The sequence below is a fragment of the Schistocerca cancellata genome, chromosome 1 (assembly GCF_023864275.1).
Source record: "Schistocerca cancellata isolate TAMUIC-IGC-003103 chromosome 1, iqSchCanc2.1, whole genome shotgun sequence".
NCBI lineage: Eukaryota > Metazoa > Arthropoda > Insecta > Orthoptera > Acrididae > Schistocerca > Schistocerca cancellata.
Window position 1 is genome coordinate 686732083 of NC_064626.1, and position 17671 is coordinate 686749753.

Consider the following 17671-nt stretch of genomic DNA (forward strand, 5'->3'; position numbering starts at 1 on the left):
CCTAACACAAACGACGCAAGCGTTAAGGCAACGCCGCGAGGGATTAGCCGAGCGGTTTCAGGCGCTGCAGTCATGGACTGTGCGGCTGGTCCCGGCGGAGGTTCGAATCCTCCCTCGGGCATGGGTGTGTGTGTATGTCCTTAGGATAATTTAGGTTAAGTAGTGTGTAAGCTTAGGGACTGATGACCTTAGCAGTTAAGTCCCATAAGATTTCACACACACATGTTAAGGCAACACACATGTTGCAACGTGTCACAGCGGAGGATAAAAAATTTCGAACACTAAAAATAATTTCAAGGTTAGTCTTGGTGTGAAACACTTCAAGCCAGAAGAATTAAATGTAAAAATGGTAGACAATATTGTCTTTGTCGAAGGGAAGCACGACTAATGAATGGATGGGCAGGTTTTTATTTCCAAGCAGTTTACTCGCCGCTACAAGCAACCAGATGATGTTAAATCAGAGGCAGTGACAACAAAGGTATCACCTGATCTTGCACTTGGCACTACATCTCCTAAGAAGCAACTGCTTCCAGCAAACACACAAAATGAGAAGGACGACAACGCATCATCTCATTCGTCATCACCACAAGCGACCCTTCCGTCTCCGCAACCCAAGAATTGCGAGACCGACCATAATTCTCGCTACGGCCGTATTAGACGATCTGCTCCTCTTTTAGTAAGTATCACCTAGACTAAAGAGGAGAGGGGGGGGGGCGGGGGAGTGGCACCATCGCTGCACTTCTTCGTCGAGAAATGGACCAGTTGTGTCTTGACTTGCAGCTGGCCACAGCGCAACTGCACGAAGAACACACGAGTGACTGGGAACTTCGCTGACATCCCCCCGTCAGTGGTACACACTGGAATCGAGTGGGTGGGAGGGGGCTACTCTATGGGGACGTCACGATAGGTAGCGTAAAAATATCTTTGTTCACTCTAGCCGTCCTCAATGCGTTTTGAAGGATGGTATCTCCCGCACGCGATCGTTCTAAACGTCCCATTGTGAACCATGAAGTTCATGTTAACTTCACTCACTAACATTCTGCTTTATTCTGCAGGCATCCCGCTCCGTAGTTCTTCTTACATGCACACTAAACAACTGATGTTAAAAATTCATCAGTTCCAAATGGTAGAGACTGGAGAATTCCCAACCACAAAGCAAGTTAAATGTACCATTTGTGTGATACTGTTCTCGAAAGTTTGGACTGAAAAACATCCAGTCATTGGATATGAGATCTTTGACCAGTTGTAACTGGTGTTCATAGATTATCTTAAATACTTAAGTTTCATCTCTCTCTCTTGCTGTAAGTTTATTTCTGTGACGAGCAGATGAAGAGCTTTGTCTTCAGAAAAATCATTTGTCTACGGCCCATGGACAATGCAAAGGATGCCAGTGGCTTGCACATGTGAGTTACTCTCTACGGCGTGATTAATACATATTACTATTATGTCTGGAACGAAAGACAAATTAAAAAGAAGTGTTGAACTGATTGAAACAATTTTCTGTTGCTGTTAAATAAACAGCGCGGCTGTACGCCATCTCGTTTATACTGGCGCGTGTCGATGGCTTAGTGCTTTTGAGTTCACTCCAAAAAATATCTTTGATGAAGTATTTCTCATTGGTTCCTAGCTCTGTCATTAGAACCTGTTCTGAATTGTGAATTGTTAATGAATTATGGTCTGTTCGAGAACTCTAAGTAACTGAATTTATCCTGTGATATACGTAAGAATTCCATGCATGATTGTGGCCGCTTTTCTAAAACAAAGTAGCACATGCTTAAATTCTAGTATCCTCGTAATCCGTATTTTACTTTCCAATCAAAAAGTTTCGTAGAGCTAGAGAGAGAATCCTATGCATCAGGTGCAACAGCGTTCACCGGATACGCCAGGCAGATTCGTTGCAAGAGATATTTTATAATAGTTTTCTGTCAGCTTATCGACTAGATTACGAAAGAGATTAATGGTATTTTCTATCGATGAAGAGCTGAATGCCTAAGGTCCTAGGTCAAAGCTTACTTTGAAATACGACACTGAAATAATCCAGTCTCTGATCTTACGATAAAAGCCAATAAGCGGAGGAACGTCGAACAGATGGGATTTGACTTTTGATTTTATTTGCACATAAACCACGTTTGAAGCTTGTATCCCATTCAAAAGAATATCGTTTGATGTTCACACAACAACGTCGCGGGGAACGTCCATTTTCAAACGCTTGAAAAGTTAAAAGACTAGTGGTAATGGAGCGCGATGCAGAAATAGAATCGCCACAGTGTTTTATTTTGGCGTACGTGACTCCAGCCCGCGAGGCACACCGACAGATATCTGTAGCAGAGCGATGTGGGAGCACGCGTGATTGGTGGCAGTCAGTGCCGCTTTGCCTTCGCAACTTCATCACTGCTACGAATGTAGGGCACATGATGCCTCACGCCACGACGGCCGCCGCAGTGGTGTGTAGAAACACTGTAGCTGATGACTAATGGAGACTGTGCTGAACGCACGAGAGTGCTACCCATGTTTTTAGGCACAAGCGTCAAGGGTCCGAGCCCATGACGGCGAATTCTTTGATAAGGAAATTTTTGGTAAAATAACTAAATAATCGTGGTTTCAGAAAAGACAGACTGACATCTCTTCAGCAACTCTATATTTGGCGTAATGTTGAACTGTCACAAAGAGTGAATGAGTCTGCTTTTTCATGGAAACTGGTTGTTCGAACCTGTGACTTAAACATTACGTTTACTTCAACTTTGCTGTCTTCGTGAGCTGGTGCATTGCTATATCTGTTTTATCATGCTGAAGTCACATATTCTATTGCATCGTCGTTTTTTCCTGCTTTATATACCACTGTAGCTAGTGCAAAATCCCAACCGCACATACCTTGTGGTATGCTCCAGCTACCTTTGTGAAATTTGGTTGATTGAAATCCTTTTAATATCAATGTGGGCAGTAGGAAGCGATTAACAGGTTCTGATACCATAATATTAGTGAAATAGATAAGTTAAAAAATACTAAAAGAGACGTCAAAGCGTGATACGTATTGTCTGATATAAACGGAGAAGTTGTACAACTTCCGTCATTCGCAACAATTGGTAACTCAGCAAATTTTGGCCCTAAAACTATGCCAGTGATCTCAACAGATAAAATATTCCCTTTGAACAAGAAGTGATCCTTGTTTTGTCGTCGAAACTATGCCTTTTTGTATACAGTTAACACTGATGAAAAGCATATGAATAATCAGACAATGAGTTAAGCGCACCATCTTTAGTGTCCAGTTATATTTTGGGAAAAGTGGATATCCACCTTTTTGTAATAGGAATGAAAACAATTTGTGGTACAAAATTGAACGGAATCAACCAGCATGGAATTAAAATAAGACTGCAAGAAATTCGAGTTACTGCATCGACATGAAGATTCACTTGAGGGAGATTTGTAAAAATAATTAGTCGAACGAATTCTCTTATTTTTTTAATCAGTCTTCTGGTGGGTTTATTGATCCCCGCCACGACTTCCTCGATTACTTGTTACATCTGTTCAAATCTTGGTCTCTCCCTATAGGTTTTTACCCTCTATGGCTCCCTCTAGTACCATGGAAATTGTAAGCACACGCCTTGACAAATGCCCTATCTTCCTGAACCTTGTTCTAGTCAGGCTTTTTCACACATTCCATTCCCCGTCGCCGCGCGGGGTAGCGGCACGGTCTACGGCGCTTTCCTAGGGTTCGCGCGGTTCCTCGAGTCCTCCCTCGGGCGTATGTGTGTGTGTGTGTGTGTGTGTGTGTGTGTGTGTGTGTGTTGTCCTTAGTTTAAGTTAGATTAAGTAGCGTGTAAGCCAAGGGACCGATGACCTTAGCAGTTAGGTCCCATAGGAACTTACCACCACCGCCACCAACATTCCTCGCCATCTTGCGCAAAACTTCTTCATTTATAATCCTTTCAGTTCCTGTGAACTGTTAAATTTTCTCAGAGTGATCATAGAATGAAGGCATTCACGACCAGATGACATAGCTGCTGGTAAACGTTTTAGGATGTGAGGTCGTGGTCCAAGAAACTCTTCTGTTTCTGATGTTTCGTCCAAGACTGCGCTGGACATCCTCAGAGACTGTCCTCCGCTGAGTCTCAAAGTGACAGGTTAATGGTATACCTTCGAGGATTCACCCGGATTAATTATTGCACTTTTTTGCGCAATACTGCAACTGCCAGCCCAGTACGCCTCCTGCAGGAGCGGTGTGCTGTATTAGTGTGTGTACTCGCTTCCTGTACTCCAGCCAGACAGCATCTGAACAAAACGACTGGGCCAGTCGTCGGAATATTTTGCAGAAAAATGGAATCAGCAACTTAACTCATCATTAATAACTTATTCAAACGGTTCAAATGGATCTGAGCACTATGGGATTTAACATCTGAGGTCATCAGTCCCCTAGAACATAGAACTACTTAAACGTAACTAACCTAAGGACATCACACACATCCATGCCCGAGGCAGAATTCGAACCTGCGACCGTAGCGGTCGCGCGGGCCCACACTGAAGAATAACTTATTGGTTCACTCAGTATTCTATATCTTTTTATTGGAAGACATGTCAGACGCTTCGATTCCCTTCTTTTTCCGCTTTCCCGTAGTCCATAATCCTTGAAACTAAGGGGTGTTTCATTGAAAGTTGACCGCTTAGCGCTTCATGTGTCCTAAGTTTCCGCTGTCAGGCGTTATTTCGCTTTTGCTTCCATAATTGTTTGTTCGATGCATGGGTTAAACAGTTGGGAGAATCATTACATACTTTCCTCACTCCTCTTTTCATCCGATAACTTATCTATTGGCCATGGATTTTACACGGCCCAATCACATTAATTTAATCATCACCTTCGACGTCAACGTGCAATAATCACTCATAGGCGGCAGATGAGTGCAGTAGCGGTGGAACGTATATAAAGTGTGACGTTGGAAACAGAAAACTGTGCAGCCGTTGTTGTAATGTGGTTGAAGTACACTGTACATGGCAGTACGGCGGTATCCAAAACCGCAGCCGAGATAACTGTGCTGCGCCATGGGCCGTAGATGACAGTGGTGAACGATGACTGAGGAGACCCGCCAGGTTAGCCGAGGGCGCTAACGCGCTGCTACCTGGACTCGGGTAGGCGCGCTGGCCCCGGATCGAATACACCCGGCGGATTAACAACGAGGGCCGGCGTGCCGGCCAGCCTGGATGTGGTTTTTAGGCGGTTTTCCACATCCCCCTAGCTGAATACCGGGCTGGTCCCCACGTCCCGCCTCAGTTACACGGCTTGCAGAAATCTGACCACTTTCGCACTATTCCATGGATTCCACTAGTCACAGACAGTTGCGGAACACTAATTCCTTCCCGGGGGGTATGGGGTGGTGGCAGGAAGGGCATCCGGCCACCCCTTCAACTAACATTGCCACATCCGATTAACCATGCCAGCCCTGCGTCCCCGCGGGAAAAACGGCACAAGCAAAAGAAAAGAAAGAAAGAAAGGACGATGACTGAGGAGGTGTGTATGGGCGAACAATGGTGCAGCTGTTGAGTTCTATCGGAAAGATGGGTGCGTGAAAGCACACAGTGGTCCAGGCTGGTGGAAGCGGGCCTTATGGTCTGGTTGGGGGGAGGGGGGTGTGTGTTCTCAGGCATTCCCTGAATGATCACCTCATTCTAGAAGCCACAGTGGATCAACAAAACTATGTCTATGCTTGGAGACCGTGTCCACCACTAGGTGTCATTTAAGACAGTATCAGTTCATGTACAGAAATTTTATTTTATCCATATTAACTTGAAAGGACCACAAGTAAGATTTAATCTCTACTGTATTATGGTAAAATATTGTATATCTGGAATTTTGAATATAATTAAGCGGAATATTTATACACCAACTCGCATTAGTTAATGTTTTACAAACACTTTATTCTGTTCTCTGCTGACTGGTTTGTCCTCCACTAAATATATAGCGAAGAATGAGTAGCGAGGCAGAGACGGTTGTCAGACTGCAACGTTTGTGATTAGGAAGTTTTCTGGAATGTTGGCAGTACTGTACTACCTTCATAACACTATAGAGTCATCAGTTGTCAAGTCTCTTATAAAACAGTGATCATTCGTCCGACACTAAATTTGTACGTGTTATTTACAAGAACGCTCCAGTCGTCCTGCTCTTGTGGCTTATCGTATTGCTTACGAGACTGGAAGGAGAGCAATATCTACGTCGGATTCGCGTTGCGCATTAATTACCCTTCGTCTGACACACCTATCGGCCTGCGTGTGGTTTTTAGGCGGTTTTCCATGCTCGTTTAAGTAGATTCTGTGCTAACCCTTCATTACAGGATGCGATACATAGAGCAAAATTTGCAAATGACGTAAATGACTTCCCACAGTTAAGTTACATGGCGACTTATGGCGAAACGTAGGACCTGGTTACAACGTTAGAATAATATAACATTTTCAAAATCATGAAAACAGCCGAGCCTGCGTGACAAGATACCCAATACGAAACAGAGTCTGACAAGAACCGTCTAAAAGCCAAGAAGAGTGAGCAGCTGAGAACGAATATTAGTGTAACCAAGAGTATCACGGTGCATGAAGAATTGACCTGAACTCGCTATCGTGTCGAAAGGAAACACATTCTGAAACGTGCCTGTACTACAGTTACAGCGTTTATAATTTAAAGAGCAACCAGTCACAAGTACGTTTTAAAAAAGTTTATTGAAACGAAACGATTACCGGTTTCTGATTAATTACAAATTCATTTTCAAATGGCTCTGGCAGTTTTCCTTACTACGAGGCTCCAGGAGGAAAGCAAGGAGATATAGGTAAGAGCTCTCTGAAGATGGATCTATAATTAATCCAGAACTGATAACAGTTTTTTTGAAACATTATTTGTAGCTGGTGTTGTTGAAATTATGAACCTTACACATCACTTGAACTTGTGGAGTCCTGTGAAATTCATTGACGTATGTAGACTGTACAGCTAAGTCACAATTCAAAATTAAAATAGCGGTTAAAAACGGCTATAAGTATAAAGTGGATAGTGATACATCGATAAGAAGTACAGAGAACACAAAATACAAAATGCAGATCGTTGCGCAAACCAGCGAAACGGAAGCCGACGCTGTTGCCACAGTTTCATACGGATTATACATCTCAGCAACGTGGAGTTCCCTCACATTGCATGTTTTAAAATCTACATCTTCTTAAATAGTTGGAACCGCGTAACTGAAGATGACGTTGTACTCTGTTCTCAACCACCTACACTCCGGACCTGACACCAATAGATTTCTTTCAATGGGGCTTTGTGAAAGACCTTGTGTATGTGCTTCATTTGGCGAAAACAATTCCAGAATTCAAAATGCACATTTCTGATGCGATCGCATCGGTGATTCTACATATGCTTCAAAGTGTATGGCGTGATATGGATTATCGCTAGGTGTTGTCTGTATGACGATGGGTCGTTGTACATGTAAAGTATATAAAAAACTGAACTTTATTACATTCTTTGCAGCTGTTATTGAGGTAGCACTATACATTAAATTATAATTATAGCCGTCTGCACAGTCTACTAGAGAACCCCAGCAGCCTGCCACTGTCGGTTTTCACTGTGTTATCACTTCCACTACCTGCCAATTTGCTGGCGAGCGTTTTCAGTAGCAGATTAGTGTAACGTTTAGTTTCGCTTGTCTTACGAAGTGCGATGAAAATAATCGAAAGAGGGGCATAAGGAAGATGCTATGGTGATCTATACCATACGTCAGTTTCAGAATTTTAAGTGATTTTTGTAGGAGAAAGAGACTTTAAACTACACACTTATTGCGAGTTAAATATTTCTAAAATTTTTGAAAAATCCGTTTTTGGAACTCAATGCGATGTATTTCTTTGGAAAGAGTCTTTGCAGCACAAGATACTTTGATAATCGATAAAAGCCAAAATATTTCGCTTAGCTCAAAGGTTTTCGAGATATGACGTTATAATTTTCAAACTGTTTATTCAATGTAAAAATTTCACCCATTTAAAAAAAAATATAGCTGTAGACCTAATAAAACTTAAGAAAAGGTGTTAGACATGCTTAAAGACAATATAGAGATATATAACCGATGTGAATTTCGGAATTTTCACGTGAGTTTTGTAGGAGACAGAGATTTAAAGGCATTTTCCGTCTCTTTAGTGGGTGCCTGCAGACAGTACTTGCCGCGACAGCATCGGAACTTTGGACCTTCACCGTCAGATGCCAACCAATTTAAATCAGATTGCATATGGGTACTATTGCAGTTAGGCAAGTATGGGTACTTGTCACATTTAGGACAAATGACAAAATTTGTGTACTGTAGTGCTACCTGATTTGCAAATCTGGGTGAAATAACGTCGGTAGCTAAGGATTTTTTTGTTGCAATACACATTCATAAGCAGTAGTCGCTTAGCCAGCAAAACCACCGGCGATCCGTCAGACGCTTGGCACAATAGGCCTTCTCCCGAGCAGCCGCCGCTGAGGCGGGTGCCGTGGATCACGTCTCGCCGCGCTGAATACGGCTAATGACTCCCAGATTGAGTTAGCGGGACCGCCTCCCGCCCCCCGCCAGAGGCTTACCGCCTCACGCCGTCCGCCTCCCGCCGCCTCCAATTGCACGCGGCAGGCAGTGTCTCTTCCTTGCTGTGAGAAAAGTTGACCAGCAGGCGCTTCACACCGTGTACTCGAGTTGTTTCGGTGACAACCAAAAACGGCAAAGTAGGAGCGAAAACTTGCCACACAGCTGGGCACCAGCCAGAGCGCTAATTTCTCTCGTGTTTCTGCTCTGGGTGCTCGGTCTGGGCGCCTGTGCTGGTCCCATGTTTCGCTGCAACCATCACGACCAAACACTAACATTACGTTTATGTCTATATGGGTAGGTTCTCTTTTTTTGTGTGCGTATTTTTTTTGAATGAACATTCAACTGAAAAATACGGCCCAGTACAACTGTTTTTGTAATCAAAGACAGACTCTAAATAGCGTCTATGTACGAATAGAGATGTTTTGAACAATACGAGAATAGTCAGAGGCGAATAATACGTGACAGTATAAACAGAATAGTATCGTAACTGAGTCAAAGAATAATACTGAAGAAAATGTAATGCAAAACGAACTACGCAGACTTATAATAAGTGATGAGTAACAATGTATGTAGCTGGCGTGATTTCAGGTATGTAGCATGTAACTTCACGAGTATGTGGGCGAGTTATTCGTCCACTCAGGCCTGGTATTGAAGAACGATGAATTTGTTGCACGGCCGAACGGTCGCAGGCCCAGGGAAGAGGGTGTGCTGCAGCCAGCCAGCCCGGCTGGCGACCGGTCCAGGCGTGTTCAGGGGCAGACACAAGGAGCACACGGCCGGGAACGGGAAAATCCCCGTACCGGGCATTTTGACACTTAAGAGGACAGACAGTGCACCAGGAAATGGAGGAGTGTCAGACAAGCTGAAAGATTACTTCTTGCAGCTCTTTGCGATCAACAATTAATACAAATCTCAAAACATCTGCGATCTCCAAAAAATTAAGCGCGTCCAACGACACAACAATATCTTTAAAACTACAGAAGCTAATACCGCGCAGCGAATAAACATTTTTCACAATGATCCTCGGAATTAACAAATTTTAATCTCTCCATGTGATTTCAACAAACGATATCTTTGATGATAGCACTGTACTATAGCTATCATCAGTGAAAGCTATGTATCTGTATCAAATGGTTCAAATGGCTCTAAGCACTATGGGAATTAACTTATGAGGTCATCAGTCCCCTAGAAATTAGAACTACTTAAACGTAACTAACTTAAGGACATCACACACATCCATGCCCGAGGCAGGACTCGAACCTGCGACCGTAGCGGTCGCGCAGTTCCAGACTGTAGCGCCTAGAACCGTTCGGCCACGTCGGCCAGCTATCACTATCAATTTTATTTCTTAATTTATTACGTTTTTTGTCCTTTTTCATTATGCAAATGTATGTCAGGACATCGTATCCTCCACATTTACACAACAAATGAACGCAGCATCAATACTTCATATTTTGTGGTACTGTTGTATTTATTTAATGAACACTTTACTATTTTTGCCAGTAACTTTATTCAAATGTTGATTGCAAATGCTATTAAAAAACTACTATTTTAAAAATTGTCAATCGCATGTGTTAGCGGACATCACAATTGAAAAGAGAACCAAAAGGCACCTCTGTCAAGAAGGTATAAATAATTGCTTAAATAATGTTTAATAACGATCTGTTCTCATTTATAGTGAGCACATTTGCGCGAGAATACTAGCTTATTTATGTATGAGCCAACTATTACTTATATTCAGTGTAAATGATCTGTCAGTAACCAAATGTTTACGACATCTCTTCATTTAAATATTGTTGTAACACATTAGTTTAGTCCGGGATGGGGTCCTTTTGAGTCAAATCATGTCTTTAGAGTTGAAGAACGATGTATTTTTGATGGGGAAAGTGACAGAGAACTACGGGAGTCAAATGGAGACAGGGACTTTTCGAGTGAAGACCTCAAGGGAATGATTCTGGACACTTTATGACGAATTGTTGAAGAAGACAAACCTGCCTGAGGTAACATGCCTGATTCGGTTGTATAGGCGATTGATTCTTGGCGTTGAACGGCCGCTACAGCACTCTAACTTTTGAAAGGACTCTATTCCTTGGAGGTCTGAATGGGCTGCGCTTCATTTACGTAACTGAGAATAGACGGAGTATGAGTTACTATTCATTGTATCGCACGTGATAATTTCTAAATCATCATTTTGAACTCTGAACTATTTTCAGCTGGTGAATATTTCGTGTATTGTGATTACGGAACGGACTTAGTTTTCGCACATCTTTAATGACAATTTAGTTTGGGGATGTTTCGATCATACTCGTAACGATCTCAACGTTAACTCTACTGCATTTGATAAGAGTATTTTCCGTTTGTATTTTAAATGAATACCGTAGTCCACTTCCCCTTTATTTGAGATATCCTTTCTTGAATAAACATTATTCAACATAATTCACTGTCGTCTACATCAATTACAGACGTTAGAATAAAACCCTTGTTATTAAATCGTACATTTAAGTTTTATTTTGCATTTCGGTGTATTTTATTAACTCGCAATTCTAGCCAACGCACAGACAATTTGATTGTAGGATAACAGCTACAGGTTATTATTTCCAGAGAATTATCTGCGTGACATGAAAGCACACTTGCGTGGTTCGACCTTACGACTACATCTAGCTATTCTTTTTAAACAGAGCCGTACATAGCTCAAGTACCTAAGGTGCGAGCAGCATCAGGCAAAGTAGCAACTGATTTGTTCATATGGGACGGTTTTTGGAGCAGCACCTACTCAATTGTAACCGTTAGGTACTGTCGCAAGTTGGGATGACGATTGGACAACCTGAAATGTGGCGCCTGTCAATAACGTAGGGAAAAGATATTCAGAAATCACAAAAATATACTTGATCACATTCAAAGAAACTGAAAACAAGTAGAATACACGCAAATGACTGGCAGAGGTTTTATATGCAATATGTCAGCAAACAATCGAATAAAAGGTTGCAAGAACGGGTTTGTTTACGTGTGTATCAAGTGTATTTTGCTAAGTTTAAGAGCGAATGAATGTTTTGCCTCAAATTATGGTAGACAAAAAGATCTGTGGTTTTCCTGATCGCGTTTCCGTGAACTTAATTAATTGTAACTCCAGCGTGTAATAATTATCTCTGGGTTGTGGTTCCATGATGATTTGTGAGAATGGCATACGAACTTGCCGGCATTCCGACAACATACTCATCGCTTTCGACTCTAGAGTCGCCATGGGTCACCAATGAAGCCGTGCATCAAATCACGCAGGTACTTTATGGCGCTGCGCTTTGTTTTCACTAACGCTCATGTATATCCACATTTATGCAACAGGATATCATCTCTCACGTGCGACTGCTTCGCTATTTCAGAACGGGAAGCCCTGTGTCAATGTTGAAAATCATAATGATGGAGCTTTCGTCCGGAAACACGTATCAGAAATAAAAAAAATCTACAAATCAAAATTCTGACGTTCGACGACGGGCTTTTGTTCAGAAGATACAGATATTCCTTTCATTAGCTTAGGATCCTGACTGTAATATGCTGAGTTTTGTTTATATGAGCATGAAAAAACTGTAGACATGATATTCACTGTAGACAAGGTATTCAGTAAGACCCAAAAATTATCGCGTAACGCGGAAAGAAAACGATGGCTTTTGCATGTAGAAAACGGCAGGAGTCATTTATAAGTTAAAAATGAATAAGAACAGTCACAACCGCAAGAAACGTCTTTTTTATGAGGTTAACGGTCTCGATCTGTTTTAGACCATCTGCAGACCTCACACCATGCTGGTGGACGGTGGCAGTGGACGGAGCAGGCGCTACAACTCCACGAACTCCAACTGCTGAAATTCGTAGCACCTACTCCGTTCACTGCCTACCATTATGGTGTGAGGACTGAAGATGGTCTAAAACAGACCGAAACCGGTAACCTTCTAAAAAGAAGGAGTTTCTTGCGATTGTGACTGTTCATATTCATTTTTAAGTAATAAAAAGAACCTCTGTTTTCCAAGAGAAATGCTCTCATTTATAATTACCTACAGCTGAGTATGCCATGGGTAAATTATGAGCTAATTATAGCACGGAATTACGATTATCACTTCATCTATAGGTTTTGACGGAGCTTTAGAGTCGGTAAAAGAAACCTGCACTAGCAGGCTGTCATAGACCTGAGGATAGAGGCGTGGTCACCTGGCCCCCAGCCACTGACCTCCCAATTCCGTGAGAGGCAGGTGGTGCCGATAGGCCGAAGAGAGACAGACCCTCCCCCCCTCCACCCCTCCCCCTTCTTCGTGACATCCACGCTATCGTACGCCAGAATGTTTTCCTGTGGTTCTGAATAGAAGGGATACTTCGTTACATCAAGGGGCGGAGGGGCAATTGGATGCGAGTACAGGACCTAAGATGCCAATGCGAAAGGCAAGATGCAATTTGTCAATTGCTGTGAATGTTTTTCAGCGTTTGCGTGCGCTCTATTGCCGAGAGAAGTGTGGGAAATACGTGCAAGGAGATTTTAGCAGAGGAGGAAAGACTGGCTGACAAATGAGTAGAACACAGGATATCTATACCTAACTGGCGACACGGAGCTTATCTAGTGAAGGAATTCCACCCACAATAAGATTTGCGTGTGGTCGTCCAGCCATGGGAATTGTACGTGGCACATAACATTTAATAAAGATGGTAAATAATCATTTTATTGTCTGATGAAGGTTATGAGCCAGCCAAACGTGTGTATGGTGATACTTAGGGTCATATCTCGGAAGAACAAAAAGAGTCTTATGGATAATTGTGATAGAGCCGAGGAAGAAGATACTTGTCGTCCAGAAGGAAAATGGGAGATATCCCTTCGAGGAGCGAGAGGTGACACTCCAGCGCCTTCCGTCACGGTGCCAGCGCGGGTCACCCAGCTCAAACCGGCAACTACATACCGCCACTGAGGCGCTGCCAGCCATCTGCAGCGCGCCTCCCTCCCCCCTCCCCCCCCCCTTCCGCCGATACCAGCCTCACCACTGTCCGGTGAAACACGCTACAGCTTTCATCTAACTCCACCTGCTAGTTTCGTTTTTCTCATAGGAACAACGACATAAGGAAGCTGTAATGGATTTTGATCCAAAAATCGATTTTTCAGCAATATTATTTTATTGATCTACGCAGTTTAATCTATGTTGTGTGTGAATTTTATCGTGATAGCAGCCTTAGAAATGCCCTTAAATCGTTAAATTGATTAACTCTGCACTGGCGGCCACGCCCACCTTTCCCGACATTTGGGAAACTGCTTGCTTCAATGGAATTTTTGTCAGTGTGAAGGCTATTTTCATTCGATATCTTTGGCTGACATCTGTCTCTGTCTGACATCAACATCTCTGCCTGAAAACTTTCTTGCATGTGGTTTATTTACGTTTTGACAGTACTAACACATATTAGCAGGTGGAAGGTTGAATTCGCAAACCTTTTCATGGAAGTCAAGGTTTATGCATAATGGGTGGTGGAAAAACTGTGTTTAGGAAACGGAGGTTTAATGGAAATCGGTTTACCACCAAAAAAGTGGAAGCAGCTCGAAATGAAGAAAATAAACACTCAGCTTCACCATCGAAACTTGGGACATGAGAATTTTACAGGCGCGTGAATGATGCTGACATGGATTCCACTGGATTCAAACTTATTGATTTAGAGCTTCTCTGCCAGGCTATAAAGTTTTCATGTTCATGTGTTAGCTGTAAAAATACGGAATGCACGATTGTTTCTGAAGAAAGAAGAGTGGGAATATCTTCTGGTTTAAAATTAATTGTAATTTGTGAGGCTATGAATTTTCATTTTCCTCCTCCAAAAAAACTGACACTTGCGACTGATACTCCTTATCCTTTGATATAATTTACAGTTTCCGCAATAAAGTGCAATTTAAGATATTGCGATTCATTTTTATTTAACATGCATATGCCGTCCTCAAGTGCAACTCGTGACACTGTGATTGCATTTTATTTAGCACGCAAATGCTGCACTGAAGTGCAGTTTAATAATATATTATAAAATTCCGACCACTGCAGTGTTAGTACACGAAGGACTATTGTCGTTAGTGGTACAGCATCCATTACATTTCATCAGGATAGTGGAAAATCAAACTTGATAGACGAGTCACCGGACGAGATTTCATAACAGCAAAACTGTTCTCTGCAGTCACAGGACTTGTAGCAAATTTTTCACATCTTTGAACTGGGAGAACGAAGCAACACATTTTAGTAAATTCATGACCCACCTTCGCTATTCTGATGACATAGTAGATTTTTCCCAGTACGGGTAGGCTTCAAAAACAATTGGTTTAACATAAAAGAGAAGTAGACGTTCGAAATCGTTGTAATTAGACTTTGAAAGTCATTTGAACCAAGACTGAAAAAGAATGTAGAAAAAAATTACTACCATTTACAGTGAGGTTGTAGTACTCCTTCCAACCAGATCATCCTCATTTCCCAGTATTCTTAGCTGGTGTAGTCTCCTTAAATTTCCTTTCCCCAGAACTCGTTATATCAGAAAACATCTATTGCGTACATCTATAAATTCTTTTTATAGCTGCCACTGTCATTACTGTTGTTATTGTCAATATTATGATTATTATCATCTTTCCTTTCTCAGACCTTAGGTTTGGTTAAAAATGGAAAGTGACGCGGACCTTGATCAAGCGTGACTTACTTTTAACTGTACGGTATATGTTATATTGCATTTAGGAACTTTCGGGTGATTGAACAAGTATCAATAATTACGGATTTCTGTGGTTGTATATATAAGTTTGGATGTAGCTGTATTGCATTGATGTACTGGTGGATATTGTGTGGTATGACTCCTGTAGTTGATAGTATAATTGGTATAATGTCAACTTTATCCTGATACCACATGTCCTTGACTTCCTCAGCCAGTTGGATGTATTTTTCAATTTTTTCTCCTGTTTTCTTTTGTATATTTGTTGTATTGGGTATGGATATTTCGATTAGTTGTGTTAATTTCTTCTTTTTATTGGTGAGTATGATGTCAGGTTTGTTATGTGGTGTTGTTTTATCTGTTATAATGGTTCTGTTCCAGTATAATTTTTATTCATCATTCTCCAGTACATTTTGTGGTGCATACTTGTATGTGGGAACGTGTTGTTTTATAAGTTTATGTTGTAAGGCAAGCTGTTGATGTATTATTTTTGCTACATTGTCATGTCTTCTGGGGTATTCTGTATTTGCTAGTATTGTACACCCGCTTGTGATGTGATCTACTGTTTCTATTTGTTGTTTGCAAAGTCTGCATTTATCTGTTGTGGTATTGGGATCTTTAATAATATGCTTGCTGAAATATCTGGTGTTTATTATTTGATCCTGTATTGCAATCATGAATCCTTCCGTCTCACTGTATATATTGCCTTTTCTTAGCCATGTGTTGGATGCGTCTTGATCGATGTGTGACTGTGTTAGATGATACAGGTGCTTGCCATGTAGTGTTTTCTTTTTCCAATTTACTTTCTTCGTATCTGTTGATGTTATGTGATGTAGAGGGTTGTGGAAGTGGTTATGAAATTGCAGTGGTGTAGCCGATGTATTTATATGAGTGATTGCTTTGTGTATTTTGCTAGTTTCTGCTCGTTCTAGAAAGAATTTTCTTAAATTGTCTACCTGTCCATAATGTAGGTTTTTTATGTCGATAAATCCCCTTCCTCCTTCCTTTCTGCCTAATGTGAATCTTTCAGTTGCTGAATGTATGTAATGTATTCTATATTTGTGGCATTGTGATCGTGTAAGTGTATTGAGTGCTTCTAGGTCTGTGTTACTCCATTTCATTACTCCAAATGAGTAGGTCAATATTGGTATAGCATAGGTATTTATAGCTTTTGTCTTGTTTCTTGCTGTCAGTTCTGTTTTCAGTATTTTTGTTAGTCTTTGTCTATATTTTTCTTTTAGTTCTTCTTTAATATTTGTATTATCTATTCCTATTTTTTGTCTGTATCCTAGATATTTATAGGCATCTGTTTTTTCCATCGCTTCTATGCAGTCGCTGTGGTTATCCAATATGTAATCTTCTTGTTTAGTGTGTTTTGCCTTGACTATGCTATTCTTCTTACATTTGTCTGTACCAAAAGCCATATTTATATCATTGCTGAATACTTCCGTTATCTTTAGTAATTGGTTGAGTTGTTGATTTGTTGCTGCCAGTAGTTTAAGATCACCCATGTATAGCAAATGTGTGATTTTGTGTGGGTATGTTCCAGTAATATTGTATCCATAATTTGTATTATTTAGCATGTTGGATAGTGGGTTCAGAGCAAGGCAGAACCAGAAAGGACTTAATGAGTCTCCTTGGTATATTCCACGCTTAATCTGTATTGTCTGTGATGTGATATTATTAGAATTTGTTTGGATATTAAGTGTGGTTTTCCAGTTTTTCATTACTATGTTTAGGAAATGTATCAATTTAGGATCTACTCTGTATATTTCCAATATTTGTAGTGACCATGAGTGGGGTACACTATCAAAAGCTTCTTGTTAATCAATGTATGCATAGTGTAGCGACCTTTGTTTAGTTTGAGCTTTATGTGTCACCTCTGCATCTATTATCAGTTGCTCTTTACATCCTCGTGCTCCTTTGCAACAGCCTTTTTGTTCTTAATTTATAATTTTGTTCTGTGTTGTATGTTTCAATTATTTCTGTGTAATGACTAAAGTTAATATTTTGTATATTGTTGGTAGGCATGTTACAGGGCGATATTTAGCTGGGTTTGCTGTGTCTGCTTGATCTTTAGGTTTCAGATAAGTTATTCCATGTGTAAGTGTATCAGGGAATGTGTATGGGTCTGCAATGTAACTGTTAAATAATTTAGTTAGATGTGAATGTGTTGAGGTGAACTTCTTTAGCCAGAAATTTGCTATTTTATCTTTTACAGGGGCTTTCCAACTGTGAGTAGAATTAATTGCTTGGGTGACTTCATGTTGCAAAATTATCACTTCAGGCATTTGTGGTAATATCTTGTATGTATCTGTTTCTGCTTCTATCCACCGTGCATGCCTGTTATGTTGTACCGGGTTTGACCATATGTTGCTCCAGAAGCGTTCCATGTCTGT

General features: G+C 41.2%; 1 protein-coding gene across 1 annotated transcript in view; it reads right to left on the minus strand.

Annotated features, from left to right (window-relative positions):
- LOC126094660 (atrial natriuretic peptide-converting enzyme-like) overlaps positions 1 to 17671 on the minus strand; it is a 334285-nt gene that overhangs the window by 130519 nt on the left and 186095 nt on the right. The gene's annotated exons all lie outside the window — the stretch shown is intronic.